This window comes from Protopterus annectens, chromosome 2.part0, assembly GCF_019279795.1.
Source record: "Protopterus annectens isolate FY-2018-M chromosome 2.part0, PAN1.0, whole genome shotgun sequence".
Taxonomy (NCBI): Eukaryota; Metazoa; Chordata; order Ceratodontiformes; family Protopteridae; genus Protopterus; species Protopterus annectens.
Window position 1 is genome coordinate 1,338,408,277 of NC_056728.1, and position 23,553 is coordinate 1,338,431,829.

The following is a 23,553-nucleotide window of genomic DNA, read 5'->3' on the forward strand; positions in this document are numbered from 1 at the left end:
CTAACCTAATGGCTGGTCTTTTTATCATAGCTTAAAGCTGGGATTGTATGCCTGCCTGTGATACACAGACTCCTATATATGTAAAGCATAATAAAGATACAGCTAAGCAGAAAAAGCATGATAAAACAAAACAAACAAACAAACAAAAAAAAAACAACTACCTGTACAGGCTATGTAATTCCACATACAAAGATAGTGATGGAATGTCCCTGGGCTGTTGCATTTTATCACATTATTTATGGGGTTCCTGATATTATAACAAATATCTTAAAATAGTTCAAAATGTGCTTTTTCAGCAGTTTTCATATAAGATGGTGAATGTGCACTTGAGTACAGTTACTGTATTGTGCAGTAATAGTATACAACTGTGCTAAATAATAAATCCCAAAGGTTAATAACCATGAAAACTGTTACAATAAAGCATCTTTAAGTATTTCTGATATATTCTATGACAAAGTGGGTAAAAGTATACAGTTGTTCTAACTAAAATTCCTGTGCTTTAATATACGTTAGTACAGCCCAACCACATTTCTCGATTTTTGTGGCATTTAGCAACCCTCTCTTTCCTGCTGCCCCACTTTTAGATTATTCAGTGCACATGTCCTTTCCTTGTCAAAATCAACGATCTTGCTAGTAGCGTATTTCTTCTAAAAATACTCATAGCAGCCCTTTGTATGGCAAGATTCTAATATTTTACTTAGGCCCCATAAACAAACTGCAGTGGAAAAGTACCTTATAATTCATTCTGTTTAGTGTATAGATGTGTTTCATTAATGCTGATGTTCACATTTTTTTATTCAAAACTTTATTTATTTATTCTGTGTTTAAGTATTGCACCCTTCTTTACTGACCATAGCTATATTTGTTGCCGTCCCCTGTACTAACATTATCTTATACTATTTTTTATACATGGATTTCAGTAACCAATGCACTAATTATAAAAGTAAGCTCCTATGATATAGCAGTGTGACAGAGAAGACAACATTATGAAATCTGCTGTTTGTCCGCATCCTAGAATACTGACTTGCCCTTTTTGCAGTCTGTCTTAACTGTTTTTTCTTTTACTTTACATCAGTGGTAGGCCCTCTTTTTACTTGTACCTTTAATTAACCTCTCCTAAAAACACTAATATGCTATATGCATATCACTTCCAAAACATTTTGTTATTGCACCAGAAAATACGTCTGTCTGCCTGTAACTGATCAACCAATGTTACCATATCCTGCTTGATTGCTCTCTCTCTCCCTCTCTCTCTCTATATATATATATATATATATATATATATATATATATACCCGTGGTAGTGGTGCTGCGGTAGCATTGTCGCCTCACAGCAAGACGTCACTTTCGATTCTCAGCTAGAGCGTCTTCTGCGTGGAGGCATGCATGAATGGGCGTGACTTCGTTGAAAGTTGTGCATCAGGGCTGGTAACTCGGCACATAAAAATCCACTACCAAACATTAGCGGACCGGAGTTCCGCTGTGGCGACCCCTAACTGGGATAAGCCGAAAGAAACAACAAGGTTTTTATGAATTCTAGCAACCAGCTGTGAAACTCCTGGCCTTATCTTTGGTGCTTTTGGCTAGACTGAACATAAACAGGTTTCAAGCGGCTGATCTAAATTTCAAGCCCAGAAATTGCTTCCACTTTTATACCACAGTCGTTAGTCGTTAAACACTGTTGAACACTGCATGTTCTCTGTCAAAATATATTTTCCAGAAAAAAAGTTACATGTACAGGATATATTGATGTATCAAACTGTAAATGTTGCTACATAGTCTTTATTATGTAGAATCAAAATACAGAAGGGTGACATGTAATGACAAATTATTTAAAGGGAAACTACACCCAAACTGACAACTAATCCCAAATTTTTATCACGTCTTGAGATTTCCTGCAGGTTTTCTGCAGCACTAATTACCTTGCAACACCCCAAACAGGCTATTATTTTTCCATTTTGTATACCTCACGATGGCTTTATAGGAGGTGCTGTGCAGATGTAACTTCTTTTTACAGTTAAGGATTGCCTAATTTTAAGGGTGAACAAATATCTGTATTCCAAAACTAGTTGCTATTGCAACAGCACACTACCTCTGCAGAAATACAATACCTGATAAAAAGATAAGGGTTTCAAGATTCCACAAGTTGCACAGGCTAATGAAAAAATGGAGACCCTATGCTCATTGCCAAAAAAATGAATGGTTCACTACGCTGTCAGGTATAAAAATGTTAAACTGGCCTCAAACATATCTCTCATAGGTTCATAGGTACTTACTAGGCTATTGATCCAGGAGGATCTTTGGAAGCTTAGCCCTGCGTTCCCATGAAGTTTTTAGCCCTTGTAATTTAAGTAAAAATAACCAAGAGCCAGGCAAAACATTTACATGCTACCCACAATCATGAGGGATTTGAATGCTAAACTAGGAGTGAATTTGTGGTTTCTCATTTATTCCTCCAGATTACATTTGAATAGAGTAAGGGGAGTACTTTGCTTTGTGTGGAGAGGAAGACATTTCTAGAGAAGTGGTACTATCTGTGATACATATCTATCCTTCACTTGTGTTCTATTTATATTGCAAACTAGATTAAGATCTCTTGAGTAGGTGTTTATACCACCATTGGACTTGTAGATGTGCAGTAGATATTTAAAAGATAGGGTTGGTTGAGTGCCTGTATGTGAGATTACCCCTCAGTAGTCCATATGATACTGAGAAGAGGGACATGGCTTTGAGATGGTCAGTCTTGTTTTTATGATTTAGGCCCTTGATTTTCTTGGTGAGAAAGCACTGTGGTTGTTGAACTTGTGTTAAGTGTTTGGACAGATACATACTAAAGAGGGCATCTTACTCAGTGATAAGTTCTGATACTGTGGCATGATCACATCCCTGAACCTAGATGATTCTATGTTGTTGTGTCTTTCAGCTTTTCCCAGTTAGGGGTCGCCACAGCGGAACTCTGGTCTGCTAATGATTGGCAGTTGATTTTTACGTGCCGCGTTGCCAGCCCTGACGCCCAACCTTCAACGAAGGCACGCCCATTCACGCATGTCTCCACACGGAAGACGCTCTAACCGGGAATTGAACAGGGCAACGTCTTACTGTGAGGTGACAATGCTACCGCGGCACCACTGATTCTATACCCTTACTAATAAGCTATGCAATGAAAAACATATTTTTTAACAATAGTAGATGCATAGTGATAGGGCAGTTTTGTCCACATAGGATTCCATGTCTCTAACTATTAGATACATTTTCAGGGTGTTTTCAAAGAGATAGTTACAGGGGGCATTGTCCTTGCCAAAGGAGACTAGTATACATTTTCTGGCATTGCATTTTAGTCCATGGCTATAACACCAGTTATTTGTTAGGGAAAGGTCTTCTTGAAGGATCTTGGTGTCCTCCGGAGAGCTGATGATGATATCAAGTATACAGGCATCTGCAAATTTTTCAGCCATAAACCCTTAAAATCAGTTTTGACCTCCAAGAAGTAAATGCCAAGGAGGAGTAGCCCAAGGGCTAAACCCTGAGATACACCACTAGCAGGTCTTTTGGAGGAGGTAGAGCTGCCTACCTGAATTTCTTGGTTCTATTTGTGAGCCAATTTCCTATACAAAAAGTTACATTAGGACACTTACCTGGGACAGCTTATCAACAATGGCTAAGTGTGGGGTGGTGTTGAACACCTTTGCAAAGTTTAGATAATGCTGTGTGTATTGATGTTCCCTAATCTACTGCTTTAGTAATTTTCCTGAAGAAGTTGACCAAGTTAACATGAACTGGCTTGGGTCAAGAATTTGTAGGTTACCTATGCCCTTATTTAGTAATTCCATAAGGATCCTCTTCATAGCCTTGCAGATGTGGCTGGGCAGACTTATGGGTGTATACTTACTCAGGTACACTGATGCCCTGCATTTGTGCAGAGGGATGATTGTTGCCGTCCTCCATTTATCTGGCACATAGCCTGTTTAGAGGCTGATATCAAGTAGCTTCTGTAGGAGCTTTGGCAGGTCCTGTTTCAGGCTGGCCAGCAGGTCACCTGGTATGTAATCACTCCCACAGAAGCAGTGACCTTGGCTTTGGAAAGAGTTTTGATCACTTGTTATTGGAAGATTTCAGGGTTGTATAGATGCGGATATTGGATCTGGGAATGTAGAGTGATAGAGGGAGTGAAGTTAGAGCTAAATTTATCTGATAGCAGATCGGCAATGTCCTCGGGGTCTGAGTATGTGATATAATGTATCATTAGCTCTGTGCAGTGCTGGGCATTATTTCTGAGGTTTCTGACATAGTTAAAGACTTCATGGTTGTCTTTTGCCTGGGAGACTATTTTACCTCATATATAGCATCCATCTATAAAATCTGGAACACTACCTCTCTAATGTGGAACAAATGGACCAAATGTGGAACACATGCTTTCAGCTTACTAACAATTTCAAATAGGAAGCTCACAGGATGGCTAAAACATGTTACTTTATACTTATGGAATGTTCTTTTGATGAATTTATTTGATTTAGTCTTATTTACCATGGCCATTATTTGAAAAACAATTTTCACCACCAGATGTGTAACAGAACATTTCAATGTGGAAAAGTAAGGCACACAGACTTTTTAAGACTAAAAATGAGGAACAGTAATCATAATGGAGTACACTTAAGATATATGGCTGTGAATGCGAAGTTAAAATGTTTAAGAAATGGTGTTTTCAGTTCAAGTAAATGAGCCTTCCTAGTGTAGCTGGTTCTCTATCTATATGTTGATAATAGAACTACAGGCATTGTGTGCTGCAAAGGCCAGCAGCCTGCAGTATCATATGCAGTACCAATAATGATGTACAGGTGGAGCTGTACTGTAGGCTGTGAGTAGGTTGAGGGAGCAGCCAGGGACTGTGGAGCAAATCAACTTCCATCAGGGAATTCAGGGTGAGAGTCATTACTGCAGGCCTACAACATGATCTCCTTGTTATTTTCAGATATGATAATGCCTGTATAACAAACGTTATTAATGAACACAAATCCATATACTATAGGGTCCCAGAGCACAAAGGATTAGTCTAGAAAAAAAATCACCTTAGTTAGCAGATCTAGGAGACTCTCTCTCTGATGCCCTCTCTGTGTGAGGAATAAAGATGACTTGTTGAAGTTTCAAGTAGTTTATTCAGTTAAGTAGGTAGATGGACAAATGTTAACATTAGAACAAGAACCTCATCAATTGGCTTTGTCAAAGGAAGGTGCTGCCTCTTTAACATAATTAATTTCTTTGAAAAAGTAAACAGAGTAGTGGTTATGCAGTACATTTAGTACATCTGGATGTGTCCAAGGCCTGTGACATTATTCACCATACAAGCATTATTGACACTGGACTTGTAACTATGAGTATAAATCCTTATGTTGTGCATTGAATAGTTAACTGGTTGTTGGACATAATCAATGTAGTTAGGGTCACAGATCCACTTCTGAATACAAAATCTTTACCAGTAGTGTTCAGTGGGTCTTAGTGTTGGGCCGCTTCTGCTTGACAGCTATTGCTCAGACCTTCAGGCCAACACTATATCTAAATTTGCAGATGTCCGTAAACTGGGTGTTATTCAATCTTCATTTGACTCACAAATCTTCCTACATGTGTTAGACCATGTTAACAATTGGTGCAAGGAAAATGGTCTCCAATTAAATGCGAAAAAAAATGTAACACAGTTCATTTTATAAACAAAATATTTTCTAATACCATTTAGGTGAGACAGCCCTCCAATCAGTCCCTGTTGTAAGGGTTCTAGGCACTCTTGTTGATAATTTCTTATTGTTTGACTGTCATGTCTCCACAGCAGTTTGCCTTCTATCTGGCTCACCTAATTTACAAAAGCATTTCTTCTCAATCAAAAGGAGTTTTAATTCCCCTTTACTCATGTCTCATTAGACCCATTATTGAATATAATGTCTTTTTTTGCATGTATTTGTGTAAACATATCCGTCAACTTGACAGACCACAGAGATTTATAATTAAAAGGATGAGTGACCTCAAAAATCTTGGTTATCAGGGCAAACTGGCAGCCCTTGCTCTATATTCAATCTCTTACAAACACACCCTTGGAGATCTTTGCCTAACCTTTCTAGGCATGAAAGATCCAAGACCCTTTGACCTTCTATTCCTTCGCAGAACAAATGGTACATGAAATATCCAGTTAAAGGAGCTAAACCTTCCTTAACAGATAACAAGACAGGGTAGCATGATAGTTTCATATCCCAGTGAATCCCTTACCTCTGGAACAAGCTTCCAATGCATGTGAAGTAGAGAAACACCCTTGCCACCTTCAAGGTAAACCCATATAACAGCATGGTCAGACTCAAAATTTCCCCTGGTCTATCTTGCCTTGCTGTCCTTGAGGCTGCAGGGAACTTTGAATATTTTTTTGGCTTATAATGGTCTACAGAATGATTGCTCATTACTTACCTATGAACCTATATCTACAAGAAAAAGATTCTGGAGTACTAGTAACGACCTATGGGTTACTATGCATTCAAATATCAGTGTGCTAGAACCCTTGCACATTCACAAGGGGTAAGTTGCATATATCCCATTATGCCTTCATCAAGGGAGGTTTATAATTTTCTTTTTTAAATATACAAAGTATAGTATATTAGGCATTAAATGATTAACTTACAAAGTCCACTTTACTCAAAACAAACATTCCATTGGGAAGTACATTTAATTAGTTTACAGCTCAAGCTTGTTCTGAGCTTCATGCCCATCTTAGGTAGCATTAGCTATCTTTGTATGTTGCATCTAGGCAGGTATGAGATTCCAGATACTATATAATGTATACTGCTTTTGCTACTGCAGCTGTTCTTTTGAAGCTTGCATGTTTTATTAATGTAGTTAAGTTAGTTAGGATATTTGAACTTTTGATGTTAAGCATTAAATGATGACAGCATCCATACCTCTAGACTGCTATGATTTAGACATAGTGCTATGATTTTAGTCCTCAGATTTTAATGTTGTTCCTCTGAGATTTATGATGTTCCTCATAAACAAAACATGATTATAGGTGCATACTTTATTAAAATATAGGATCATAGCAACATAGAAGGTTACTAGGCTAATGGCCCTAGAGTCTTTTTAAGCCTAACCATACATTCCTCAATTTTCCCACTTATCAATATCCATGGGCTAAAATGGCTTTGGTATATGCCTGTGCCTTTGTGAATCTACAAACTGTCCCTGTCCATAAGGGCCACAAGCTACCATCCAGGGGTGCATTTCCAATTTCACATCCATTGGTCCAAACTGGGTTTGAATAGGCTTAGGGACGAGCTCTGCTTCACATGAATGGAAAGACTGTTGCAGAGAAGAGGTCATCACTAAGGCACATGTCTCTCCTCCCAACATGTTTCAGAGAAGAGGTAATCTCTAAGGCACATGTCTCTCCTCCCAACATGTTTCAGAGAAGAGGTAATCTCTAAGGCACATGTCTCTCCTCCCAACATGTTTCAGAGAAGAGGTAATCTCTAAGACACATGTCTCTCCTCCCAACATGTTTCAGAGAAGAGGTAATCTCTAAGACACATGTCTCTCCTCCCAACATGTTTCAGAGAAGAGGTAATCTCTAAGACACATGTCTCTCCTCCCAACATGTTTTGTTTATGTCACAGGTGAGGTTTAGATCCTTAGATCAGGTAATTCTAGTGTTGTTTGTTTTGTAAATGTGTAGTGGATCAATCAGGGCTGGATCACAGAAATTGTGGGTTAGACATGGATCACCTCTCAGTAATCTGTAGAAGACCGAGTACAGGGACAGGGCTTTGAGGCAGTCTACATGTGACATATTATTTACACCCTGTATTCCTTTACTGAGGAGCCTCTGTGGCCACTCCAGATGTTATAAATGCCTGGTCAGGTACATGCTGAAGAGTTCATTGTACTCGAGGATTGGTCTAATGATGGCTGGGTATACTGGGACTATGATGTCCTTAAATCTGGATTTCATGCCCTTAGTTATAAGTTTCACCATGTAGAAGGATGTTCTCACTACCTGGACACATGGTGGTCAAAGTTCAGGTTACTGTCAACCTGAGTTCAAATGTCCCATACCACTGGGCCTACTCTTAGGGGATTGTTATCAATGCTGTAATTTGTAGGGGTGGTCATCTTCCAAAAGGGTATAATAATGCATTCTTTGCACTAAGTTTTAGGCCATGGTGCTGGCATGAGTTATTTGTCTGTGTCAGACCTTCCTGGAGGATATCTACATCTTTTGGTGGTGCAGTGATTGCACCCAGCTTGCAGTCATCAGCAAATTTGGTCAGCAAAAGGCCGTGTACATTTGTATTGACTTCAGAGAAGTATATTCCAAACAGGAGAGGTCCCAGTACCAAGCCTTATGGGACACGGATACCACTAGTGACAGGACCCTTGGTGGAGATGGATTCACTCACCATAACTTCATGTCTCCTATCTGTGAGCCATTTGGTTACCCATCAGGTGACATGGGCATTTATGTCTACATTTTTGAGTTTTTCTATAATACCCAAGTGAGGTATTTTTTCAAATGCCTTTGTCAGGTCAAGCTAGGCAGTACATACCATTTTGCCCTGTCTCTAGTGACCTTCTTGAAGAAATATGCCAAGTTTAGTAGGCATGGCCTGCACTTGACAAAACCGAACTAGGATGGTTCCAGTGTTTGAAGATTTCCTATGGCTTTGTTTATCAGGTCAGCAATAATTCTTTACATGGCCTTACATAGAAGACTAGTCAACTTATGTGTCTGCAGTTTCCTGAGTCTGTTGACAGTCTGCCTTTATGTAGAGGGATAAGCACTGCAGTCCTCCATTCCCTAGGGGTAAAGTCTATCTGGAGGCTGTGGTTGAACAGACATTCAAGTGGACCTGCTCATGTTTCAAGTTATTAAAGAGGCATCCTCTTTTTAGCTCTGGGGTGTACAATGAGCATGATCACAAAGACAGCCCACCTCAATGCTATGTGCCTTCATGCTGCAGCACCTTGGTAGGGCTGTCTCTGAATCACCTTACCATGAGATGTACACTTATTTCTGAATCAGGATCATTGTTTTTAAATAACTTCAGTAAATTTATCTCATCCTGAACATTTGTTTTCTTCAAATCTTGCCTACCATTCAGGCCATCACTTACTTCCTTAAAGAAAATGTAGTTAACTTTCTTGCAGATTTATGTTTTTCATTCTGTTTTATATCACATACATTTAATGGCCAGAATCATTTCAGTGCCTTTTATTTTTTTCGCTTTCATTTCTTCCCTGGCATATGTCATAAACATGTTTTGCGTGTTCAGATCTCATGTTGTTATAGATGGAATATGTGTCGGTCTACATGATCTAGAACAGACATACTAATCTGGGTAGCTCTACATGTTACTCATAACCCAGGATTTTATACCTTCAGACTGTGTCTTGTTGAGATCAGATAAGTACACACATTAATAGTCAAAATTAAAGATTATTCCAATGAGTTAGATTTTTGGATGAGTCATTATGAACGCTCGGGCACTAAATGTTATTGAGTGGAGCCCTGCTTTTATTCTTCATTCTGTCAGTGAAACTCTTTAATAACTTAAGCTAAACCTTCTCAACAAATTAAAAAAAAACGAGCTCATCTGGAAACAATGGGGATCAGATGTTCCATGTTACTCATGGAGAACCTGGCTTATTAATGAAGTTATAAGGGAAGAGATCAGGCATACCTCTCAACTGTCCAGATTTGTGCCTCATATTTTTGGTCTGTTCCTCATACTATTTGTGATTTTCTGGCTAATCACTGAAGATTGAAGTCAATGAATACTGACATTCATTTGAGATTTAGACTTCATAGCATTTAGAAAATGCATGCTAGCACTAATTCTGTTACTCTGACAACGTTCTAAGTTTATAACAGTAATATTTAAAATCTGTTCCTATTTTTGGGCCTTTGTCCCTCATTATTTTTGGCTTTGTCCAGATTTCTTGTGATAAAAGGCTGATGGGTATAAGATCAGGCATGGAAACAGCATAAGGTTACTGGAAACATGAATGAATGAAAACTAAAGTTCTTTAGTTTACCGATCATGTGACATGCATTTGGTGAGGCTGGATTCATGAAATGTAGTACACTGATGATTCCACCCTATGGTAGTCTGTGAGACAAGGTAACGGTGGAACTTAGGAACTTTGTTTTTACCCCACCATTGTGTAAACTCAAACTTAGTATATTTACAGATGTGGTGTGGAGTGGGAGTGTTCAGGAGCCCCCCCCCCGACAAAGTATGTTTTATGTATTTTTCTAATTCTTTGACAAAATGAACCTTGATGAATGTTTGGTGAGGTAGTGACTGGCAATGATAGTTTTGTCAATTATCTAACTTCCAAAGAGGAACTTAACTCTTTCTCAAAGGGGAAAAATATGAGTACCTACTACAGCCTTTCATTTCTTTCAGTATTTGTCATTTGAAAAAGCTGAAAAACTCACGTTATTCTTTGCATTATTTCAAGACCCCCTACTTGGTCACTCAGACATGGTATCTGGCAATGCAGCTGTAGACAGGAGCATGTCCTTCTCATTTACAGCCTGTTGTTGAAGAATATATACATTAGGAAGTTCCTAACAAAAACAGCAAATGTTTCCCCTCTTCATATGGACTTGTCTCATCAAAACCTGCTCCATTGCTACTTCTGGTATCTGGCTAATTAACAATTCAAAAACCATGAGACACAGCTGTGTTCTGCAATGAATAAATGCATGTAGCCATCCCCAAAAAGTGGGGGCAAAGAATAACTTAGTAATTGAAATTGAGTAAAACTACTCAACAAACTGTTAAGATGGGGGGGGGGGTGCTCACTAACATCTAGGTTTCACATACAGACAAGTATATGCATGGAAGCAACATCTGAAAAACTAACTAACAGACCATCTGAATATTAATGTGTGCAACAATAATGCCTGTCTTAATGACTTAATCACAGAAATTTCCTCATTAGTTTGAAACAGATGGATCTTAGTGAAGGCCCATACTGGTTATACAAGCAGTAAGCATATGACAGGTTAGTATAATAGCACCCATCAGTAAATTTCATCCATGTTATTCAATTGGTCAACACTCTGTAACAAACTAACTGCATCTGCTCCATACTTGACAGGCCTACTCACTGTGGCCATCAGAAAACAGCACTCATGTCATGGAAATCTGAAAAGATCAGATCCCTAAAGTTCAATGATTCTGCAAGAGAGGACTTCTCTCCAGAGAAAATTAAAATGTTTGGGTTAGGAAATGCTGTTGCATTTTAATTGCTTAGACCCTCAGAACAGATTAAACATTCAAGAAATATCCTTAGCTCTATAAATTTGAGGCATCTACACTGGGAAGCTTAAAGGAACATTAACTTGTATAGAATGAACAGCAGTGAAAGGTCAGGGAAGTGCTTTAATCCTTAAAGTGCATGGTTAGCACTCCATTCTGTCAATAATGTGATGTTTCTCATGTCAATTGAAGGTTACTGCAGAGAGAAGCAGCATTCTAATCCTTCACAGTGCTCATAAGAGATGCATTCTAATCCTTCACAGTGTGCATGAGATGCATTCTATTCCTTCACAGTGCTCATAAGAGATGCATTCTAATCCTTCACAGTATGAAGGAGATGCACTCTAATTCTTCACAGTATTCATAAGAGATGCATTCTAATCCTTCACAGTGAGCATGAGATGCATTCTAATCCTTCACAGTGGTCATAAGAGATGCATTCTAATCCTTCACAGTGTGCATGAGATGCATTCTAGTCCTTCACAGTGCTCATAAGAGATGCATTCTAATCCTTCACAGTATGAAGGAGATGCACTCTAATTCTTCACAGTATTCATAAGAGATGCATTCTAATCCTTCACACTGTGCATGTGATGCATTCTAATCCTTCACAGTGTGCACAAGATGCATTCTAATCTTTTACATTGAGCACGATATGCATTCTAATCCTTCACAGTGTGTATAAGAGATGCATACTAATCCTTCACAGTGTGCATAAGAGATGCATTGTAATCCTTTAGAGTGTGCACAAGATGCATTCTAATCCTTCACAGTGCTCATAAGAGATGCATTCTAATCCTTCACAGTGTGCATGAGATGCATTCTATTCCTTCACAGTGCTCATAAGAGATGCATTCTAATCCTTCACAGTATGAAGGAGATGCACTCTAATTCTTCACAGTATTCATAAGAGATGCATTCTAATCCTTCACAGTGAGCATGAGATGCATTCTAATCCTTCACAGTGGTCATAAGAGATGCATTCTAATCCTTCACAGTGTGCATGAGATGCATTCTAGTCCTTCACAGTGCTCATAAGAGATGCATTCTAATCCTTCACAGTATGAAGGAGATGCACTCTAATTCTTCACAGTATTCATAAGAGATGCATTCTAATCCTTCACACTGTGCATGTGATGCATTCTAATCCTTCACAGTGTGCAAAAGATGCATTCTAATCTTTTACATTGAGCACGATATGCATTCTAATCCTTCACAGTGTGTATAAGAGATGCATACTAATCCTTCACAGTGTGCATAAGAGATGCATTGTAATCCTTTAGAGTGTGCACAAGATGCATTCTAATCCTTCACAGTGTGCAAAAGAGATGCATTCTAATCCTTCACAGTGTGCACGAGATGCAATCTAATCCTTCACATTGTGCACGAGATGCATTCTAATCCTTCACAGAGTGCATAAGAGATGAATTTTAATCCTTCACAGTGTGCACGAGATGCATTCTAGTCCTTTACAGTGTGAATAAGAGATGCATTCTAATCCTTCACAGTGTGCAAAATAAATGCATTCTAATATTTCACAGTGTGCACAAGATGCATTCTAATCCTTCACAGTGTGCACAAGAGATGCATTCTAATCCTTCAGTGTGCATGAGATGCATTCTAATCCTTAACAGTGTGAATAAGAGATGCAGTCTAATCCTTCACAGTGTGCATAAGAGATGCATTCTAATCCTTTACAGTGTGTACAAGAGATGCATTCTAATCCTTTACAGTGTGTACAAGAGATGCATTATAATCCTTCACAGTGAGCACAAGAGATGCATTCTAATCCTTCACAGTGTGCACGAGATGCATTCTAATCCTTTACAATGTGAATAAGAGATGCAGTCTAATCCTTCACAGTATGCACAAGAGATGCATTCTAATCTTTCACAGTGTGAACGAGATGCATTCTAATCCTTTACAGTGTGCATAAGAGATGCATTCTAATACTTCACATTGTGCAGAAGAGATGCATTCTAATCCTTCACAGTGTGCACGAGATGCATTCTAACCCTTTACAGTATGAATAAGAGATGCAGTCTAATCCTTCACAGTATGCGCAAGAGATGCATTCTAATCCTTCACAGTGTGCATAAAAGATGCATTCTAATCCTTCACAGCCTGCACAAGATACATTCTAATCCCTTACAGTGTGCATAAGAGATGCATTCTAATCCTTTACAGTGTGCACAAGAGGTCCATTCTAATCCTTCACATTGTGCTCGAGAGATACATTCTAAGCCGTCACAGTGTGCACTAGAAATGCATTCTAATCCATTGCAGTCTGCATGAGATATGCATTCTTATCCTTCACAGTGAGCATGAGAGATTCATTCTAATCCTTCACAGTCTACATGTCAGATAATTCTAATCCTTCATAGTGTACACAAAATATGCATTCTAATCCTTCACAGTGTGTATCAGATGCATTCTAATCCTTTACATTGTGCACAAGATGAATTCTAATCCTTCACAGTGTGCACAAGATGCATTCTAATCTTTCACAGTGAGCACGAGATGCATTCTAATCCTTCACAATGTGCATAAGAGATGGATACTAAACCTCCACAGTGTGCATAGGAGATGCATTCTAATCCTTCACAGTGCACATAAGAGATGCATTCTAATTTTTCACAGTGTGCACAAGATGCATTCTAATCCTTCACAGTGTGCATAAGAGATGCATTTTAATCCTTCACAGTGCGCATAAGAGATGCATTCTAATCCTTCACAATGTGCACAAGATGCATTCTAATCCTTCACACTGTGCATGAGATGCATTCTAATCTTTCACAGTGAGCACGAGATGCATTCTAATCCTTCACAGTGTGCATAAAAGATGGATTCTAATCCTTCAAAGTGTGCATAAGAGATGCATTCTAATCTTTCACAGAGCGCATAAGAGATGCTTTCTAATCCTTCAGTGTGTACGAGATGAATTCTAATCCTTCACAGTTTGCATAAGAGATGGATTCTAATCCTTCACTAGATGCATTCCAATCCTTTACAGTGTGCATAAGAGATGCATTCTAATCCTTCACAGTGTGCACTAGATGCATTCTAATCCTTCACAGTGTGCACAAGAGATGCATTCTAATCCTTCACAGTGTGCACAAGAAATGCATTCTAATCTTTCACAGTGTGTATGAGAGATGCATTCTACTCCTTCACAGTGTGCATAAAAGATGCATTCTAATCCTTTACAGTGTGCACAGGAAATGCATTCTAATCTTTCACAGTTTGCACGAGATGCATTCTAATCCTTCACAGTGCGCATAAAAGATGCATTCTAGTCCTTCACAGTGTGCACGAGATGCATTCTAATCCTTCACAGTGTGCACGAGATGCATTCTAATCTTTCACAGTGATCACGAGATGCATTATAAACCTTCACAGTTTGCATAAAAGATGGATTCTAATCCTTCTCAGTGTGCATAAGAGATGCATTCTAATCCTTCATTGTGCATGAGATTAAATCTAATCCTTCACAATGTGCACAAGATGCATTCTAATCTTTCACAGTGAGCATGAGATGCATTCTAATCCTTCACATTGTGCAAAAGAGATGGATTCTAATCCTTCACAGTGTGCACGAGATGCATTCTAATCCTTTTCAGTGTGCATAAGAGAGGCATTCTAATCCTTCACAGTGTGCACAAGATGCATTCTAATCCTTTACAGTGTGCACAAGAGATGCATTCTAATCTTTCACAGTGTGCACGAGAGATGCATTCTAATCCTTCACAGTGTGCACAAGAAATGCATTCTAATCTTTCACAGTGTGCATAAGAGATGCATTCTAATCCTTTACATTATCCTCGAGAGATGCATTCTAATCCTTCAAAGTGTGCAAGAGATGCATTCTAATCCTTTACAGTGTGCATAAGAGATGCATTCTAATCCTTTACAGTGTGCACGAGAGGTTCATTCTAATCCTTCACATTGTGCTTGAGAGATACTTTCTAATCCGTCACAGTGTACACAAGAGATGCATTCTAATCCATTGCAATCTGCATGAGAGATGCATTCTAATCCTTCACAGTATGCATGAGATGCATTCTAATCCTTTACAGGGTGCACAAGATGCAATCTATTCCTTCACTGTTTGCATGAGATGCATTCTAATCCTTCACAGTGTGCATGAGATGCATTTTAATCCTTTACAGCATGCATAAGAGATGCAGTCTAATCCTCACAGTGTGCAAGAGAAATCCATTCTAATCCTTCACATTGTGCATGAGATGCATTCTAATCCTTTAGAGTGTGCATAAGAGATGCATTCTAATCCTTTACAGTGTGCATGAGATGCATTCAAATCCTGCACTGTGTGCATGAGATGCATTCTAATCTTTCACAGTGAGCACAAGAAATACATTCTAATGCTTCACAGTGTGCACAAGAGATACATTCTAATCCTTCACAATGTGCATGAGATGCATTCTAATCCTTTACAGTGTGAATAAGAAATGCATTGTAATCCTTCAGTGTGCACAAGAGATGCACTCTAATCCTTCACATTGTGCACAAGAGATGCATTCTAATCCTTCACAGTGTGCATGAGAGATGCATTCTAATCTTTCACAGTGTATACGAGATGCATTCTAATACTTCACAGTCTGCATGAGAGATGCATTCTAATCCTTCACAGGGTGCACGAGATGCATTCCCACCCTTCACACTGTGAATAAGAGATGCATTCTAATCCTTCACAGTGTGCACAAGAGATGCATTCTAATCCTTCACAGTGTGCATGGGATGCATTCTAATCCTTTACATTGTGAATAAGAGATGCAGTCTAAGCCTTCACAGTATGCACAAGAAATGCATTCTAATCCTTCACAGTGTGCAAAAGATATGCATTCTAATCTTTCACAGTGTGCACAACATGCATTCTAATCCTTTACAGTGTGCATAAGAGATGCATTTTAATCCTTTCCAGTGTGCATAAGAGATGCATTCTAATCCCTTACATTGGGATCTATATTAGAACATCGAAGTTTCAGAACTTCGAATGTTCTAATATAGACCCCCAGTAACTGAAAACTGATAACATCGAAAATTCAGAACAGCGAGTTTTTTCCTAGGGAAAACATTTACTGTTCCAAAACACATAGACACAACACAAACACACCAAACAAACAGCAATCCACACACATACACCTAAAATCTTACATCTAACCCTACAATAAACTGTACATACACCACTATCTACCCACTTACCTTAACCCATATCCTAACCCTAAGGTCCATCACTATTGCACACACACCTCACCCACGCCCTAACCCTAACTCACCTACCCTGCCCTAACCCTCATGTCCACACATTTGCACACTTACCTGACCTGCACCCTAACCCTAACTCAACTAACCCGCCCTAACCCTCACGTCCACACAATCGCACACTTACCTGAACCCGACCTGTAACTTTCCACCACAGTGCTGAAAATAGCGAAGCAACAGGAATGGACAACCAAATTCATTCCCTAGGAAAGAATTCGGTTTTCTGAAACTTCACTATTTTCATCTTTTGCTTATTAGGGGTCGATATTAGAACATTTGAAGTTCTGAAACTTCCATGTTCTAATATAGACCCTTACATTGTGCTCAAGAGATACATTCAAATCCTTCACAGTGCGCATAGGAGATGCATTCTAATTATTCACAGTGTGCATAAGAGATGCAGTCTAATCCTTCATAGTGTGCACAAGTGATCCATTCTAATTCATCACAGTCTGCATGAGAGATGCATTCTAATCCTTCACAGTCTTCACAAAATGTATTCAAATCCTTAACAGCATGCATAAGATATGCAGTCTAATCCTCACAGTGTGCAAGAGAAATCCATTCTAATCCTTCACATTGTGCTTGAGAGGTATATTCTAATCTGTCACAGTGTACACAAGAGATGCATTCTAATTCATCAGTCTGCATGAGAGATGCATTCTAATCCTTCACAGTCTGCATGAAATGCATTCTAATCCTTAACAGCATGCATAAGAGATGGAGTCTCATCCTCACAGTGTGCAAGAGAAATCAATTCTGATCCTTCACATTGTGCTCGAGAGATACAGTCTAATCCATCACAGTGTACAGAAGGGATGCATTCTAATCTGTCACAGTCTGCATGATAGATGCATTCTAATCCTTCACTGTGTACACAACATGCATTCTAATCCTTTACAGTGTGAATAAGAGATGCAGCCTAATTCTTCACAGTATGTACAAGAGATGTATTCTAATCCTTTACAGTGTGCACAAGAGATGCATTTTAATCTTTCACAGTGTGCACGAGATGCATTCTAATCCTTTACAGTGTGCATAAGAGATGCATTCTTATCCTTCACAGTGTGCATAAGAGATGCATTCTAATCCTTCACAGTGTGCATAAGAGATGCAGTCTATTCCTTTACATAGTGTTCGAGAGAGGCATTCTAATCCTTCACAGTGTGCATAAGAGATGCATTCTAATCCTTCACAGTGTGGACAACAGATGCATTCTAATCATTCAGAGTGTGAGCGAGATGCATTCTAATCCTTCACAGTGTGCACGAGATGCATTCTAATCCTTCACTGTGTGCACGAGATGCATTCTAATCTTTCACAGTGAGCACAAAAGATACATTCTAATCCTTCACAGTGTGCACAAGAGATACATTCTAATCCTTCACAATGTGCATGAGATGCATTCTAATCCTTTACAGTCTGCATGAGAGATGCATTCTAATCCTTCACAGTGTGCACGAGATGCATTTTCGCCCTTCACACTGTGCATAAGAGATGCATTCTAATCCTTCACAGTGTGCACAAGAGATGCATTCTAATCCTTCACAGTGTGCATGAGATGCATTCTAATCCTTTACATTGCGAATAAGAGATGCAGTCTAATCCTACACGGTATGCACAAGAAATGCATTCTAATCGTTCACAGTGTGCATAAGAGATGCATTCTAATCTTTCACAGTGTGCACAAGATGCATTCTGATCCTTCACAGTGTGCATAAGAGATGTATTCTAATCCCTTACATTGGGGTCTATATTAGAACATCGAAGTTTCAGAACTTCGAATGTTCTAATATCAACCCCTAGTAACCGAAAACTGATAACATCGAAAATTCAGAACAGCGAATCTTTTCCTAGGAAATAAATTTGCTGTTCCAAAACACATACACACAACACAAACACACCAAACAAACAGCAATCCACACATATACACCTAAAATCTTACATCTAACCGTACACTAAACTGTACATACACCACTATCTACACACTTACCTTAACCCAAACCCTAACCCTAAGGTCCGTCACTATCGCACACACACTTTACCGGTGCCTTAACCCTAACTCACCTAACCCGCCTTAACCCTCACATCCACACATTCGCACACTTACCTGACCCACGCCCTAACCCTAACTCACCTAACCCGTCCTAACTCTCATGTCCACACAATCGCACACTTACCTGAACCCAACCCGTAACTTTCTACCACAGTGCTGAAAATAGCAAAGGGACAGGAATGGACAACCAAATTCTTACCCTAGTAAAGAATTTGGTTTTCTGAAAGTTCACTATTTTCAGCTTTCGCTTATTAGGGGACGATATTAGAACATTCAAAGTTCTGAAACTTCGATGATCTAATATTGACCTTACATTGTGCTCAAGAGATACATTCTAATCCTTCACAGTGTGCATAGGAGATTCATTCTAATTATTCACAGTGTGCATGACATGCATTATAATCCTATACAGTGTGCATAAGAGATGCAGTCTAATCCTTCATAGTGTGCACAAGTGATCCATTCCAATTCATCACAGTCTGCATGAGAGATGCATTCTAATCCTTCACAGTCTTCACAAAATGCATTCAAATCCTTAACAGCATGCATAAGAGATGGAGTCTAATCCTCACAGTGTGCAAGAGAAATCCATTCTAATCCTTTACATTGTGCTCGAGAGATACAGTCTAATCCATCACAGTGTACAGAAGGGATGCATTCTAATCTGTCACAGTCTGCATGATAGATGCATTCTAATCCTTCACTGTGTACACGACATGCATTCTAATCCTTTACAGTGTGAATAAGAAATGCAGCCTAATTCATCAAAGTATGTACAAGAGATGTATTCTAATCCTTTACAGTGTGCACAAGAGATGCATTTTAATCTTTCACAGTGTGCACAAGATGCATTCTAATCCTTTACAGTGTGCATAAGAGATGCATTCTAATCCTTCACAGTGTGCATAAGAGATGCAGTCTATTCCTTTACATTGTGCTCAAGAGAGGCATTCTAATCCTTCACAGTGTGCATAAGAGATGCATTCTAATCCTTCACAGTGTGGACAACAGATATTTATTTATTTATTTATTTCAGTTTGATTACCGGGGAAGTCCACTGGGCCAAGAAGTGCCCATTTTCAGTGGAGGCCCGGGGAGAAAAGCTCCAAGAACAGTATAATACAATATAGGTTACAGAATAAAGCTCCAAGAACAGTATAATACAATATAGGTTACAGAATGCAAATAAAGATTACAAAGAAAAAATACATACAATATAGTTTGTAAAAACAAGTAGGGTTAATACATTTGAGAGTTGCAGAGAACTTGATGGCAGATTTTTTTTTTTTTTGAATCAATATTTATATGCTTACAGTCACTTAAAGTCTGTTAGTTGGAGTTATTTTGAGAAATTAGAATAAGTATGAGAGTATAGTGGAGTAGGAGTAGGAGTGCTTAGTTAGGGGTCGCTATGGAATTTAAGTGGGGTGAAAGCAGGAGCATTTCCATTTGGAGGATAGGTGAAGAAAAAGTTGAGTTTTGAAGGATTCAGTGTTGGGTATACTCCTAAGTGAAGTAGGCAGAGAGTTCCATGTTTTACCTAGTGAGAAGGAGAGTAAAAGCTGGCCAGCTGGTCGTTTCGGTTTACTAATGGAGATTAGGTTTTGGTTTTCGGATCTCAGTGATCTGTTAGGGATGTATGGAGGAAGGATGTCCTTTAAGGCTGGGCATTTATTAGGGGAGAATATTATTTTGTGAGCAGTGGTTAGTTGTAGATAGTCTAGGTGATTAGGGAGCTCTAGCCAGTTCAGTGAACGAAGGCTGTGGCAGTGGTGACTTGATGTTTTGGATTTGGTGGCAAATTTAGAGATCTTATTATAGCAAGCTTCGAGCTTAGAGGTGTTGGTAGCAGACAAGTTGGTTAGGAGAAGGGCTCCATATAGAAGGGAAGGTAGGAGGAAGGATGTTGCCAGGGTATGCCTAGTGGAGTTTGAAAGGAAGCGATTGTTCCTATATAGCATACCTAGCTTTTGGTTGGTTTTCTTTATGTTATGTTGTATGTGAAGATCAAATTTGAGGTGTTCGTCTATGGTGATGCCAAGGAGTTTTGCAGAGGGGACCACTTCAATGTCAGTGTTAGTCTGGCTGAGAACATTGAAAGTGTTTTTGTCCACAGAGGAAACTTTGGAGGTGAGAAAAATTAGTATTTTGGATTTATTGGGGTTGAGAGAAAGGTGGTGTTGGTACATCCAGTTCTCTGTGGTGGTAAAGGCTAATTGGGTTTTGGTCTGGAGTTCAGGAAGGTTTGGGGCAGAGCAGACCAAGGTAGAGTCATCTGCATACTGGATGACTGTGGTGTCAGGGATGAAGATGTGAAGGTTGTTTATGAAGATGTTGAAAAGCATGGGTCCAAGAATGGATCCCTGAGGAATGCCAGTAGATGTAGGCAAAAAGGAAGAGAATGAGTTCTTCCATTTCACTGCTTGAGATCTGTCAGATAGGTAACTGGAGAACCAGGAAAGAGTGTTTGGGGAGAGTTTGAGATTAGCCAGATGATGAAGAAGGTGTGTGTGGGAGATGGTGTCAAAAGCTTTTGAAAGGTCTAGCAATATTGTGGATACAATGAGTCCAGAGTCTCAAGCTTGACTGATAGTTTCTAAGAAGGATAGTAGTGCAGTTATGGTACTGTGGCCGGGACGGAAGCCATGCTGTGTGGGTGTAAGGAGGTGATTATGAATGAGATAGGGTAAGAATTGGTGGTGGGCGCATTTCTCTAGAATCTTAGATATTGGAGAGAGTAGGGCGATAGGGCGGAAGTTAGAAATAGAGGTGTTTTTGCCTCCTTTGTGAAGAGGTAGGATGTAGGCTGAATGCCAAAGTTTGGGTACGTAAGACTCAGGGCGATACCTTCAGCTGCATGTTTGAGGAAGGAAGGGGGAATGTTGTCAGGGGCATTAGAACCTGGCTTTAGCTTGGAGAGAAGCTTTTTTATAAAAGATGTGGATACAGGTTTGAAATTGAAATTGAGGGGATTATTGTTTGGGTTGCTGGGTGGAGAGGAAAGGAAGTTAGGTAGGTTGTTATTAGGAAACGTTTTGGTTAGTTTAGCTATGGATTCAGTGAAGAAGGTATTGAAGTGGGAGCTAAGTTCATTGTCAGATAGATTAGGGTTGGGGCAGGGGTTGCATTGAGATCCGGGATGAAGAAGGGAATTGACTGATTTCCAAAATTGTTTAGGGTTTTTATTGTTATTGGACTGAAGTTTAATATAGTAGTTTTTTTTGTCTTTGGTAATAAGTTTCTTTACTTGATTGCGGAGTTGGGTGTATCGAAGTAAGGTAGAGGATAGTTTATTTTTCTGGTAGAGCTTCCAGGACTTATCTCTATGACGCATGATTTGTTTAGTTTCTTTGGTCAACCATGATGCAGAGTTAGTTTTGATTCGCTTATTTCTTAGAGGGGCTAGGGAGTTGAGAGTATCTAGGAAGATGGAATTGAAGTGTTCAACAGCATTGTCAAATGGGAGGATATTTAGAGGTTGCCAGTTGATTTGTTTGAAGATGTTAAAGAAAATTAAGGGGTTAAAGTTACTGAGGTTACGAGTTTGAATGTAGAGGTGTTGGTGTTGGGTGGAGCTGTTTGATCGATGGATGAAGGCAGGGAGATGGTCACTGAAGGTGTCAGGGATAGTGCCACTGAGAGTGATTTTGTTTGGATGGGAGACTAGAATCCAGTCTAAGATGGACCCTGGGGGTGGTTTTTGTTAGGGCGAGTAGTTGAGGAGATTACTTGGGTGAAGTTTAGAAGGTTAATGGAAAGTGAGGGTGATGGTGAGATGATTTTATTCCAGTCGATACTGACATCGCCTAGAATATATGTTTCATATTTTATTTGAGTTGAGGACCAGTATAGAATATCTTCAAGGGTGGAGATATTGTTGCCAGGGGAGATATATAAAGATATAAAGCAGATATTCTTGTGTTTATTTAATTGGAGAAGGCTAACTGTGATTTCGGAGTTTGTGAAATTAGGGCTAGGAATTTGAAGGGGTATTAGAGAGAGATGATTAGAGTAAATTATGGCAGAGCCACCACCTTTTTTGTTTAAACGGTCACTTCTGAGGATGTGGTAACCAGGAGGTAATATTTCAGAGTCAGTGGTATGGGGTTTTAGCCAGGTTTCAGAGATGGCTAGGATGTCGGGTTTATTGTGATTAATCCAGGCTTGTAGATGGAGACATTTGTTGTTAAGGCTCTGTGTGAACAAGATGCATTCTAAACCTTCACAGTGTGCACGAGATGCATTCTAATCCTTCACTGTGTGCACGAGATGCATTCTAATCTTTCACAGTGAGCACAAAAGATACATTCTAATCCTTCACAGTGTGCACAAGAGATACATTCTAATCCTTCACATTGTGCTCGAGAGATACAGTCTAATCCATCACAGTGTACAGAAGGGTTGCATTCTAATCTGTCACAGTCTGCATGATAGATGCATTCTAATCCTTCACTGTGTGCACAACATGCATTCTAATCCTTTACAGTGTGAATAAGAGACGCAGTCTAATTCTTCACAGTATGTACAAGAGATGCATTCTAATCCTTTACAGTGTGCACAAGAGATGCATTCTAATCGTTCACAGTGTGCACAAGATGCATTCTAATCCTTTACAGTGTGCATAAGAGATGCATTCTAATCCTTCACAGTGTGCATAAGAGATGCATTCTAATCCTTCACAGTGTGCATAAGAGATGCAGTTTATTCCTTTACATTGTGCTCGAGTAAGGCATTCTAATCCTTCACAGTGTGAATAAGAGATGCATTCTAATCCTTCACAGTGTGGACAACAGATGCATTCTAATCATTCACAGTGTAAATGAGATGCATTCTAATCTTTTACAGTGTGCATAAGAGATGCATTCTAATCAATCACAGTCTGCATGAGAAATGCATTCTAATCCTTCACAGTGTGCA